Source organism: Callithrix jacchus, chromosome 15, assembly GCF_049354715.1.
Source record: "Callithrix jacchus isolate 240 chromosome 15, calJac240_pri, whole genome shotgun sequence".
NCBI lineage: Eukaryota > Metazoa > Chordata > Mammalia > Primates > Cebidae > Callithrix > Callithrix jacchus.
In genome coordinates, this window is record NC_133516.1 from 89508145 (window position 1) to 89522156 (window position 14012).

Sequence of the window (14012 nt, forward strand, 5' to 3'; positions counted from 1 at the left end):
TTCTTTTTCATGAAAGAAATAGTTTACTCTTCATACAGTTACTCGCCAATCATGGGAAGGAAAAGTCAGGATTTTCGTCCACAATGATAGGAATTATTGTAACATTACAGGATGACTCTGAATGCCTTTAGGAAAAACTTCTGGTCGTATTATGACTGTTTTTCTATCTGTGAGATCACCATTGTACTGGCTACTGTAACATTTCTTGGTTTTCTTTCTAGACCTGACCTAGTTATTTCCTACTTCTTTCCTGAAATGGCTGGTAAAATAAACACTGAAGATGGGAAATTACATGTACCTCGTATTATATTTCACTGCATGAAGACATTCTTTATCAGCATTCCTTAAACTATACAGAATCATTGGCCAATATCTATGTGGGACTTGTAGTTAGTTTCTTGGCTTTTTAAGGTATTTTAATTAATGGACCACTTTTTCTTTTTTTTTTTTTTTGAAATGAAAAGCATTTCACTGGAGGCTTCACATTTGCAGTCAGCCCCACTTCATTCATGTTTTTTGGCTTTGTTGAGCCCCTGTGGAGGATTACGCTACAAGTTTAATTCTGCAGCTTTCTTTGAAAAGAGCCTAACTGTATCAGTTTTAATACTCTGCTCTTTTAGAGCATCTCTTATATTTTTTCCTACAATACACTAAAGTAATTCTGTGCTTATTTTACAGCCTTACAGTCCCCTAAAAGACCATGAAACCCTGCGAGTAATGAAAAGATTCCTGAAATTGAGGTCACTGTGGAAGGTAAAGGCCAGTCCTTGGCATGTTTCTGTTAATTCTCCAGTTTAATAGTTGTGTCAGTTCGCTAGCTATAAGTTTATACAGATGAAGTTCACCAAACTAGTTTTCTGTGTGAACAGCTGCCCGTGATAAAGCTAAATTTCTGAATGTTTTTAATTGAAATTCTGAAAATCATTAACAGAAAATAAATAACATGGATCACATCATAAACTGCACTCAAAAAAAAAAACCCTTAAATGGTTTTTATTTTATTATAATAAATAAGGGTGCAGAGGGTCACGTAGAATGTTTCTTCGTCTTCTGTCTTTTTTTTTCTATTCTCTTAAGGAAAGTTTAGAGGTACTTTAAATAGCAGTGCCTGGAATGAAAGTATTTCCTACAACACCCTATAATGTGCTTTCTTCTTTCTGTGCCCAGGAGGTCTGCCGGGTTCTCATTTTTTTACGTTTACAGTATTAAGATACTTCATATACTACCAAAGACAGTTCCCAAGCAACTATCAAATATGGGTATTTCTTACATCTCCTCATAAATGCAAAAGGAAATAACTGCACTAGGATTTTTTTTTTTTTTTTGAGACAGTCTCGCTCTGTCTCCCAGGCTGGAGTGCAGTGGTGTGATCTTGGCTCACTACAACCTCCGCCTCCTGGTTCAAGCAGTTCTCCTGCCTTTGCCTCCCAAATAGGTGGGACTACAGGTACCTGCTGCCATACTCAGCTAATTTTTTGTATTTAGCTGTTTTATTCACTCAGCATGTTGCCCAAGCTCATCTCAAACTCCTGAGCTCAGGCAATCTGCCCGCTTGGCCTCCCAAAGTACTAGGATTACAGGCGTGAGTTACAGCACCTGATGTATGGTATATGATCATTCTTTATGTCCTAGGTGTCAAGTTTGAAATAAGAATTTTCAATACTTGCGTTTAGTGGTGCTGTAGTCCTCATTGAGTCATCTGTATACTCATGAGACTACAGCACATGACTGAGTATACCTCACAGAGGGTATGCCAGATAACTAAATTGGGACTAGAGCGAGTATTTAAAGTCTTCATTTATTGATCCTGCTAAAGGAAAGCTTACTTAATAACATAAACTTTTGGTTATGAATTAGATTCTTCTGAAAGCTTGTAGGCATCTTTAAGCAACTTAATACCAGATTATTTCTGTTCAACATATGACAAGAATTAAAAATGTATTCAAACCTTTACTTTTCTCCTTTTGGAAGAAATCAGAGGATCAGAGATCTCTTCTAAACATGGGGTGCCATCCTTTCCTGAGGGACCTCCTTGTAAAGTGCATGAGGTGTTTCTTTTGGTAAAAAGACACACTGTGTGACCACACACACCTGAGCCTGAACCTATAAAGATTTGAACAAGGTGAACAATGACACTGTGTAAAAGGGGGGTTAATGTCAAGGTAGCTGGAACTTTATGGAGAAGATTATTTTAAAATTAGGCCTTGCTGAAAGAGGAGAATGTCACCAGGCAGAGACAAAGCTACTCCTGATAGAAGGAACAGCATGAGTAAAAGCACAGATTAAATAAAGTCCAGGCAACGATAACAATCTCATGTTTAGGGAGCATGGTCCTATATGTTGTTCCAACTATATCTGGTATCTCAGGAAGTTTAGAGTTAGAAGAAGTCCTGGGACCAGCTGGTTCTAGGGTTATAGTAGTTGTACCATAAAGCGATTGTTCCGTGCTGTGTTCAATTGATACATTGGTGAGGGAAGCAACTGAAGAAGTAATGGCCCCCAAGCTTCATGAAGATGGTGAGATGAGAGGTCATGAGGACCATGGCGTTCAGAAGGAAAGGTGGGGCAGTGAGAAGACAAGCAGTCCCAAAGCCCAGTAACACATTCTTAGGGTAAGAGGCAGAGGGGAAGGTGTTTTATAGCATGGTATCACATTCTGCAGAAGCACTGAGGTCTGCACAAGACAGTATTTTAAAGGAGACTATTCCCCCGGGGCTCACTTACCCAGCACTCTCTGCAAGTGAGCCCTGGGGAAATAAGTCTTCTTTAAAATATTCTGGACAGAGGGCAGCTGCTAGCAAAGTAACTCTGATTGCTACGCTTTGCCTCCCCTCCTAACTCCAGTATAACGTTACCTTGTTTATGCTGGTGCTCTGATAGAAGTCTGTGGATGCTGGATATTAAGATTGGGGAGAAAGTAAAACAGCCAGTTAATGTGCACCATGTTTACAGGCACTGTCAGTAGCATATAAGAAATAGCATGTTTCTCTCTCAAAAGTAAATTAGTTCATAGTAATCAGTTGGCACATTTGGTGTGCAGTTCTATGAGGTTTTTTTGGGTATCTTTAAAGTCTTCCTATATTGATCCTGTTAACCCAAAGCTTATTTAATAACATAAGCTCTTGGTTACCAATTAGATGTTAGGAAAAGTAGAGAAATGAAGAGCTAATGTAATGAGTTAAAGGGATTGGAGCTGTAGAAATGCCGTTACCAGGAGCAATGTTCCCGGGAATTAGGATTGTTTGCTGCTGCAGCCAGCTGTGATTTCCCAGATAAGGAGAACGATGCATGCTAAATCCATTACAAATGCCCATCATCTTTCTTTACATGGCTTCTAGTGAAAAATTCCTAAGTGCCTAAATAGCAGGTGGTCTGAAATGATAGCAGCTGTTTATTAAAGAAATAACATCTCAATTTTTGAAAACCATGAGTCAAATATTATTTTCCCCCTCCCATTTTACAGGTTTGCAACCTATAGAACAGAGAATTAAAGTAATTTTTCTAAGTGGCAGAGCACAGATATAAATTTTATCACTTTGGCCTCAGAGTTTGTTGTGCTTTATTTCATTTTATTTTATTTTTATTACTATATTTCGAGATGGAATCTTTCTCTGTCGCCCAGGCTGGAGTGCAGTGGTGTAATCCCTGCTCACCACAATCTCCACGTTTTGGGTTCAGGTGATTCTTCTGCCTCAGCCTCCTGAGTAATTGGGACTGCAGGCATGTGCAACCATGCCTGGCTAATTTTTGTATTTTTAGTAGAGATGGAGTTACACCATGCTGGCCAGGCTGGTTTTGAACTTCTGACCTCGTGATCCACCCACCTCGGCCTCCCAAAGTGTTGGAATTAGAGGTGTGAGCTACCATGCCCAGCCGTAATTTTATTATTTTAAAATTCATCTTTTATTTTTAAGCAACAGCCTGTTTTCTCACCTAAAAATAATGGTGTATATGTGCCACATTTTTTTTTGGTCCAGTCTGTCATCATGGAATAATATGTAGCCATAAAAAACGATGAGTTCGTGTCCTTTGTAGAGACATGGATGAACCTAGAAACCATCATTCTCAGTAAACTGACACAAGAACAGAAAACCAAACACCGTATATTTTCACTCAGGCGGGTGATGAACAATGAGAACACTTGGGCACAGGGAAGGGAACAACACTCACAGGGCTAGGTGAGCGGGGGAGGTGGAGGGGAGGGGAGGGACAGCATGGGGGTGGCGGGAGGATGGGGAGGGATAACACTAGGAGAAATACCTGACATAGGCGAAGCGGGTGGTGGGGACGGAGACAGCAAACCACCGTGGCATGTATATACCTATGCCACAATCCTGCAGGATGCAGGATGTACGTGTGTACCCCAGAGCCCAAATACAATAAAAGAACAGAAAAAAAAAAATAATTGTGCAGGTAGGCTGAGGCTGACATTGTTTCAGTTGCTCAAAGAAGATAAGACTGCCTTCCCTGTGCTTCTCTTCACTTTTCTTTCTGGTGCACGGTGACCAAGGGAGCTCCTGTTATGTCTCCATCCAAGCAGGACATACATAAGTAAAGAAAATGCACCGTGAGCCCTGCCGGCACCCGTGGTCAGGAAAAGCAAGAGGCTTTTTTCGAATCCTAGTAGAATTTCACTTAAGTCTCTTGGTCTTAAAAAAGATGAATTTTAAAAGAATAAAGCACAAACTCTGAGACCAAAGTGAGAGGATTTTTAAATCTGTGCTCTGCCACTTAGAGAAATTACTTCAATTCTCTGTCCTTTAGGCTGCACACTTGTAAAATGGGAGGAGGGAAAGCAATATTTGACTCATGGATTTTTAAGATTGAGATGTTATTTCTTTATAATAAACAGCTGCTATCAATTCAGACCACTTGCTATTTAGGCCCTTAGGAATTTTTCACTAGAAGGCATGTAAAGAAAGACGAGCATTTGTAATGGATTTAACATTCATCATTTGACTGCGTGACTGATCCCCAGAGCTGTAATTTTACTAACAAATTTTTCGGAAGCCAGTTAGCAACTGAACCTCACCAGCCAGCCACCTTCAACATTCAGTGCTCTTTTGTTCTTCTGTTTCTCCTCAAACTTGGTTACTCTCACAAAGTATATAAACTTGGATTTCTTTTCTGTCCTTTTTCTTTGCTCCGTCACTCAGGCTGCAGTGCAGAATCATGGCTTGCTGTAGTTTCAAACTCAATTAATACTCCTACCTCAGCCTCCCAGGTAGCTGGGACTACAGACATACACCACCATGCAAAGCTAATTTTTTGATTTTTTTGTTGTAGAGATGGACTTATGCTGTGTCACCCAGGATGGTCTTTAACTCCTGGCCCCAAGTGGTCCTCTGGCCTCAGCCTCCCAAAGTTCTGGGATTATGTGCAGGTATAAGCCACCTGTGCCCAGCCCCCTATTTATTTTAAATGACAATTTTGTTGAAACATAGTTAACATACCTTACAATTGATTCATCAAAGATTGCAATTCAGTGGTCTTTAGAGTATTCATGGAGCTGTGCATCTGTCACCACAATCAATTTTAGAAGCTTTCACTACCCTATAGAGAAATCTACATTTCTTTGCCACTAGTTCCTACTCCCCCTATACCCCTGTGCTCCCATAGGCAACCGCTGATCTATTTTCTGTCACTATAGCGTTGCATCATCTGGACCTTTTATATAAATAGGGTTGTGCAATATGTGGGGATCTTTGGTGGCTGGCTTTTTTTTTTTTTTTTCACTCCTAGCACAATGTTGACAGAGTTCCTTCATGTCATAGCATGTGTCAGTATTTCTTTCCTTCTATGGCTGAATAATATACTCTGTGGTAGAGTCACACTACATTTTATTTATCTGTTCACCAGTTGATGTACATTTGGGTTGTTTTCGTGTATTGGCCATTATGAATAATACTGCTATGAAGATTCATGTACAGGTTTTTGTGTGGACATCTATTTTTATTTCTCTGGGATATATGCCTAGGAGAGAAATTGTTGCATTCTATGATACTGTACATTTAGTCTTTTGAGAAACTGTTTTCCAAAATGGTTATACCAGTCAGGTATGGTGACTCACAACTGTAATCCCAGCTACATGAGAGGCTGAGGTGTGAGGATCACATGAGCCTATGAGTTAAAAGAGACCAGTCTGGGCAAGATAGCAAGACCCTGTCTTGATTTAGAAAAATAAAATGACAATGACAAGAAAAGAAACACCCAAAGTGGTTAAACCATTTTATGTTCCCACCAGTAATGTGTGTGGATTCCAGTTTCTACATTTTCACCAGCATTTCTTTTTTTGAGACAGGATCTCACTGTGTCGCCCAGGCAGTAATGCAGTGGTGTGATCACGGCTCACTGCAGCCTCAAACTCCCAGACCCTCATGATCCTTTTATGTCAGCCTCTTGTGAAGTTGGGACTACCTTCACATGCCACCACACTCAACTAATTTTTGTATTTATAGTAGAGACAGTGTTTCACTATGTTGCCCAGTCTGGTTTCAAACTCCTGGACCCAAGTGATCCACCTGCCTTGGCCTCCCAAACTGCTGGGATGACAGGTGTGAACCACCATACGTGGTTATCTCTCTCTTTTTTTTTTGTCTCTTCCCTTCCTTCTTTGGTAGATGGAAGAAAATAGTATCCATGTCTTGTTTTTAGGCCTGAGACTTTTAAAGCATATGAGGAATATATGATTGTATTTATAGATGTTTAGCGGGAGCTAGCCTTGAATCCAATGTGATATTAAAGGATCCCATTAAAGATATTTGTAATATGCTTCAAAAGAGCTGTGTGTTGCCAAGTTACCACTTTACTTGTGAGGGCACATGCACCATGAAGCACCTGATGAGACAATTTGCAATTGTTATTTTGTTTTGTTACTCTGTAGATTTAGTTGTGCTCAAGCATTCAGATGACCTTTCCTTATTTATTTATTTTCCCGAGACAGAGTCTTGCTCTGTCACCCCGGCTGGAGTGCAGTGGTATGATCTTGGCTCACTGCAACCTCTGCTTCCTGGGTTCATGCAATTCTCCTGCCTCAGCCTCCTGAGTAGCTGTGATTACAGGCACCTGCCACCACTCCAGGCTAAATTTTGTGTTTTTAGTAGAGACGGGGTTTGACCATGTTGGCCAGGCTGGTCTCAAACATTCAACCCATGATCTACCTGCCTCGGCCTTCCAGAGTGTTGGGATTACACATCTAAACCACTGTCCCCAGCCTGTCTTTTCTTTTCAAAACCACCCTTGGTGATTAAACGTTAAATATGTTCTAGTGGATATTACTTTGCTGAATATTGCGTAGCGAATATTAAATGTTATTCTCACCTTTCAGGTGTGAACTTACTAATTCTACATGTGAAGATTTACAACTTGATAAGCCAGCTTCAGGAGGGGTGGGTCTTCAGTATTAACTCAGATGAGAAGATCATGTGCAATAATTATTTAATGCTTACCATTGAATTTTTAATGGTATCTTTCACATGAAATAATATGCCTCTAACTATTAATTATGCACCAGGACAGGAGAATTTATGTTGTCCAAGTTCTAACATTCTCTAGAACAAGTAACTCACTTTACTTGTATTAGCCCATTATCAATAAGTGTAAATATTGCATTTATGTGTAGATAGAACTGAAATAACAGTATTTGTCATACTTCTGAGATGCATGGTTTATCTGGCATAGTGCACTGAGCAGTTTATTACTGAGGTCTGCATCAGTCAACTGAACAGGCCTTCATCAACTGTTCATGATACCCAGGACCTAAGAAGGTTTCCTTTCAGAGTATGGAGCCCTGCATATCATCTCTTAATTGTTAGATGTGTTTTGAAAGAAATAGAATTGATTTGGTTACTGGTTTTGTCTCTGGAGTGGAGACGGACAAAACAGAATGGACTCACACTGTTTAGATTAACTAAAATGGATGGATTGCCAGCAAGATCATATTTCTTGTCTCCCATAGCAAATGTTTTTTTTTTTTTTCTTTCTTTTTTCTTTTTTGAGATGGAGTTTTGCTCTGTTACCTGCTCTGGAGTGCAGTGCTGTGATCCCAGCTCACTGCAACCTCCACCTCCTGGGTTCAAGCAGTTCTCCTGTCTCAGCCTCCCAAGTAGCTGGGATTACAGGCATAAACAACCATGCCCATCTAATTTTTGTACAGTCGAAGTGGGGTTTCACCATGTTGGCCAGGCTGGTCTTGAGCTCTTAACCTCAGGTGATCCACTCACCTCAGCCTCCCAAAATGCTGGGATTACAGGTGTGACCACTGTGCCCAGCCTGCTAGCTGTTCTTGAGTGCACTGAGTTCTGCTTTTGTTGAGCTTTAATGAATATCTGGTTCTTCTTTTTTTTGTGCAGTGTCAGCATTGTTTCAGTAATAAATACATTCTGAAATCTTAGAAACAGTTTTAATCACAGGAAAAGAAATAGTAATACTTCTTGTTTTATACTAATACTAGAGTTGTGTGAGAGTGGGGAGGGAAGGGGGATGTGAAGGGATGGGGAATGGGCAGAGAAACCAGCACTGTAAAGACCTGGACAATTAAGATGGCACATTTGGTTCAGGGAATGGGGAATTAAGTGTGGCGGCAACGCTTTTGAGAGACAGTAATTTGCTTGTATGGAATTTTGCCTGAGAGACCTCACTACAGTGTCTAGTAATGTTATCATCCATCACTGTCCCTGTCAGATAGTTTGGAATAGGTATGATGATCACAGTAACATCAAGCATAATATTTGATGAATTCTCACAAAATCACAGGCAGGTACCGCAGTTAACCCCATTTTATTTATGAAGGAAGCGATGAGGACATAGGGATTAAAAGTGACTTGCCCAAGCTCACGTGGATATTAAGCTGAGTCAGATGTAGGGACTGGTTTGATTCAATGCTTGCTGTTTTCATGAGCCCATGTATTGCTTCCCCTATGCAGTTAGGCAGGTAGGTGAAAGAAAAGCCCATGTTTCTCTCTAGTCACACACTTCGACTGACTGACTGTGTGTGGAGCTTGTACACCAAATTCTCCAGTGCTCTGGGTATTAACTGGGTATCCCAAAATGTTATTCTGACACTATCTGGAGCTGGCGCAGCCCCTACCACTTAGGTATTTAGTCCCGTGGGACTGCCCTCACTTCAGATGCCAATGGCAAGTACTAGGTTGTCACTTGTACTTTTGACCAACCTGTTACAAATCAGGGGTTCTCATGACCCCTTTCTTGGATTTAATCATTTGCTAGAACCGCTTACAGAACTCAGAAAAAGTTTATTTTCATTTTTTCTAAGAGACAGGGTCTCATTTTGTTGCCCAGGCTGGTGTGCAGTGGTGTAGTCATAGCTGACTGCAGCCTCAACTGGCTGGGCCCAAGTGATCCTCCCCCCCTCCCTAGTAGCTGAGACGACATGCCTGCACTACCACATCTGGCTAATTTCTTTTATATTTTTGTAGAGATGAGGTCTTGTTTTGTTGCCCAGGCTGGCCACAAATTCCTTGGCCCAAGCGATCCTCCCACCTCAGTCACTTAAAGTCCTGGGATTACAGATGTGAGCCACTACATCTGGTCAGTTTGTTTTCTATTCTTGGTTCACTTTAAAGGGTCCATTTCTCAGAAACAGCCAGCGAGAGAGATGTGCATGCTGGGTGCAGTGGCTCACACCTGTGATTCCAGCACTTCGGGAGGTCGAGTTGGGAGGATTGCTTAAAGGCAGGAGTTTGAGATCAGCCTGGGCAACATGGTGAAACCCTGTCTCTCTAAAAAATACAAAAATTAGCCAAGTTCGGTGATGTGCACCTGGTATCCCAGCTACGCAGGAGGCTGAGGCAGGAGAATCCCTTGAAGCCAGGATGCAGAGGTAGCAGTGAGTTGAGATCACACTACTGCACTCCAGCCTGGGCTACTGAGTGAGATTTTGTCTCAAAAAATAAATGAAAATAAATAAATAACTAGGTGTGGTGGTGTGCACCTGTAGTTCCAGCTACTAGCAAAGCTGAGGTGAGGATGCCTTGAGCTGGGGACTGGGGAAGCTTAGGTTGCAGTGAGCTGAGATTGTGCCACTGCACTCTAGCCTGGACAAAAGAGCCAGACCCTGTCTTAAAAAAAAAAAAAAGAAAGAAAGTAAGGAAAGGGAGAAACAAATGAAAGAAAGATGGGAGCCCAGGGGAATGTAAGTGGGAGGGGCACAGAGCTTCCATGCCCTCTGTTCAACATGCCACCCTCCCAGCATGTCCTGTGTTCAGCAGCCCCCTGTTGTTCAGGGTGTTTATGGAGGCTCTATTACGTAAACATGACTGATAAAATCCTCTGCCATTGGTGATTAAGTCAATCCCCAGCCCCTCTCGCCTCCTGGAGTTCAGCAGGTGAGGCTGAAAGTTCCAAGCCTCTAATCATGTGGTTGCTTTCTCTGGCAATCAGCCCTCCTCCTAAAGAAATCCAGGAGCGTGCAGCGACCAAGTCATCTCAGGCATATCCCCAAATGCATTCTTAGCATGCCGGAGATCCCAAAGTTCTTAGAGGCTCTTGTGTTAAAAAGCTGAGACCAAGACCAAATATTGAAACGAAAGATACTCCTATCACCTCTATCACTGAGGTCTTTATAAGCTTTAGAAGCTCTGTGCCAGAAACCAGGGACAGAGACCAAATATATATTTCTTTTCTTTTTTTGAGACAGAATCTCCCTGTGTCATCCAGGCTGGAGCGCAGTGATATGATCATAGCTCACTATAGCTTTGACCTCCCGAGCTCAAGCGATCTTCCCACCTCAGCCTTCAAAGTAGCTGAGACTAAATATGCATGTCACCCATGCCCAGCTAATTTTTGTAGAGACAAGATTTAGTTATGTCACCCAGGCTGATCTCAAACTCCTGGGCTAAAGCCATTATCTCACCTCAGCCTCTCAAGTAGCTGGGACTGCAGGCGCACACCACCCTGTCTGACTAGTATTTATGTATACTTTTGTAGAGGTGGGGTCTCACTATGTTGTCCAGGCTAGTTTCAAACTCTAGGTCTCACTGCAAACTCTGCCTCCCGGGTGTAAGCAATTCTCCTGCCTCAGTCTCCCAAGTAGCTGGGATTACAGGTGCCTGCCACCGCACCTGGCTAATTTTGTATTTTTTAGTAGAGACAGGGTTTCAGGATGTTGGAGGGCTAGTCTCAAACCCTTGACCTCAGGTGATCCACCCACCTCAGCCTCCCAAAGTGCTGGGATTATAGGCATGAGCCATCTCGCCCGGCCAATTTTATTCTTAATATGTAATGAGTAATAAATATTAAAAAAATATTTTTGTATTAGTTATATTAACTTGTAATGGTTTTATTGTTGATATATAATGAATAAAAATATTTTTTAAATTTCCTTTTATTTTTTAACTCTAATATAATTATTTATTTAAAGAAAAAGTCTTAGGAATCTTACATAAATTTAAAAACTATAATGGGATGCTAGACCCCAAAAGATTTAGAAGCATTACTCTGAGAACTTCTAGTTTAGAAATATTCAGAGTAAGCCACATACAACTTGCTACCTGATCTATTTTTTTTCTTTATTGTTTTAGGATATGGGTCTCACTCTGTCACCTAGGCTGGAGTGCAGTGGTGCAATCACAGGTCACTGCAGGCTTGCACTCCTGAGCTAAGGATCCTCCTGCCTCAGCCTCCTGAGTGGCTGGAACTGTAGCTATACATGATGACACCTGGTTAATTTTTAAATGTTTTCATACACATTGGATCTCACTTTGTTGGTCAGGCTGGTGTCAAACTCCTGGCCTCTAGTGCCTTTTCCACCCCTGCCTCCCATCCTAGAGGCATGATCCACCACAACGAGCACTTGTTCAATTTTCTAAAAAAAATAGAAATTTCTAAAGTAAGCCTGTGGCAGGAAGATAAACGTAAAAAACAGAAGAATACATTCTAATGATTTATTCCCACATATTCTTTTGACAGCAAGAACTTTTAGTAGATAGATTTTTTTACAAAGGCGAATAAACAATGTTTTACAGGTACTTCAAGACACACCGTAATATCCTCACTTCTCTGACATCAGTTCTTGGTTTACTTGACTATTGCTATCAGTATTTTGCTCCTCTGATCATTTTTATCAACTTTCCCACCTGTTAAGTTCTCTCCAAGGTATGTCATCTCTTGACATGCTGCTGGTGCACAGACATGGCCAGGGGCATCCTGTTATACATGTAAAATGCTTCCCTGATTTCTTTTTTATGCTCTGTCTCTTTGTTTTGTGTTTTTCTTACCTTTATTGTCAGAAACTCCAGAAAGTCACCTGTACTAATCTATTACCATTTACTTTATTTTTTAATTAATTTGCTTATATGGAATTTTCCCCAACAGACCTCATTACAATTTCTAACCTTTTTTTTTTCCGAGACAGGGTCTTGCTCCGTTGTCCAGGCCAGTGGGGCTATCCCAGCTGATTGCAGCCGTGACCTCCCCAGTTCAAGCTGTCCTCCCAGCTCAGCTTCCAAAATGGACGAGACTGTAGGTGCTTGCCACTATACCCAACCAGTACTTGGACTTTTCCTATATGTGGGTTCCAGAGGGCTGACTGCAAAACGTGAGTATGCATGAATTTGGGTATATGCAGAGATGAGGGGCTGAAACTAATCTCTGAATACTGAGGGATGGACTGTATATGTTTTACAGTCATGCTGTAGGACTCATATTGTTCCATAGCCTTGAAAGTGATAGTTTTAATGCCAAATAATTTTTAATTGAGTGGAATAATAATAATAAAAGCAGCTGGCCAGGTGTGGTGGATCACACCGGTAATGACAACACTTAGGGAGGCTGAGGCAGGAAGATGGCTTGAGGCCAAGAGTCTGAGACAGGCCTCGGTAACAAAGGGAGTCACCATCCCTACAGAAAAATACATGCATTAACCGAGTGTGGTGGCATGTGCCTGTACTTCCAGCTACTTGAGTCCAGGGAGTCCTCCAGCCTGGGTGACAGAGTGAGACCCTGTCTCAAAACAACAACAGACTGGCAGATAACATGAACTGATCTTTTACCAGGTGCCTATAAATACCATTGTTTAATTTCTTTGAACTGTTTCTTATTTTACTTAACCACTCTGTCTTAAATTGCTCCCAGATTTTCACTGGGTTTGTGCAGATGATCTTTTGTTTAGATTGAATTGTCTCCCACAGTATTTTCAGAGTGAGATTACCGTGTGTCATGGTGAGTGGACATTCTCATTGCCCTTGATGTAAACTGACAAGGTTTTGGGTGCCTTCCAGCTATAATCCCAGCACTTTGGGAGGCTAAGGCAGGAAGATTGCTTAAGGCCAGAAGTTGGAGGAGGCGGTAATAGAGACACTGCCTCTATTATTTTAAAAAATTGCCAAGCTTTACCTTGGAAGGCTTGTATACAATTTAAACACCCTTCCCCCCATAGTATAAGAAAGTGCCCATTTCACTGCATCTTTGCCAGCACGTGATATTATAATTTAATGTTTTTTTATTATTTAAATAGAGAAAAGACCTCATGTTGCTTTATTTATTTGTCACGTTTCAACATCTTTCCTTATGTTAGTTTATTAGCTCTATTTCTTTTCTGCCTGTAAATGGTCATCTTTGTTGTTTTGTTCTTTGAGACGGGGTCTTGCTCTGTCACCCAGGCTTGACTGTAGTGGCATAAATCATGGCTCACTGCAGCCCTGACCTCCCATGCTCAAACTACCCTCCCTCTTCAGCTTTCTGAGTAGCTTGGACCACAAGTGTGTGCCACCACACCCAGCTAATTTTTTTCTTTATTTTGGGTAGAGACAGGGTCTTGCTGTGTTGCCCAGGCCAGTCTCTAGCTCCTGGCCTCAAGCAATCCTCCTGTGTTGGCTTCTTAAGTTGCTGGAATTTCAGGCATGAGCCACCATGCCTGGCCTTGGCCAGTCCTATACTCTCTAGAGTTCTCTTTACTTTATGCTAGCCAATCTCGTTATGGTGTTGCTGTTATCGTGAATAATTCTCTGTATTAAATTTCACCACTTTAAACTTCTGAGTGGTTTATGTCTCCT

General features: G+C 41.4%; 1 protein-coding gene across 20 annotated transcripts in view; it reads left to right on the forward strand.

Annotated features, from left to right (window-relative positions):
- Window positions 1-14012, forward strand: part of LOC103788015 (uncharacterized) — a 66498-nt gene that overhangs the window by 27858 nt on the left and 24628 nt on the right. For 18 of the 20 annotated variants that reach the window (XR_013527680.1, XR_013527681.1, XR_013527677.1 and 15 more), the window contains 2 exons: window positions 679-753; window positions 12374-12556. The gene's annotated coding sequence lies outside the window, so the exon portion shown is untranslated. Of the gene's footprint in view, window positions 1-678; window positions 754-5286; window positions 5384-12373; window positions 12557-14012 lie in introns of all 20 variants that reach the window. The other 2 variants (XR_013527679.1, XM_078352153.1) reach the window with 1 other exon arrangement.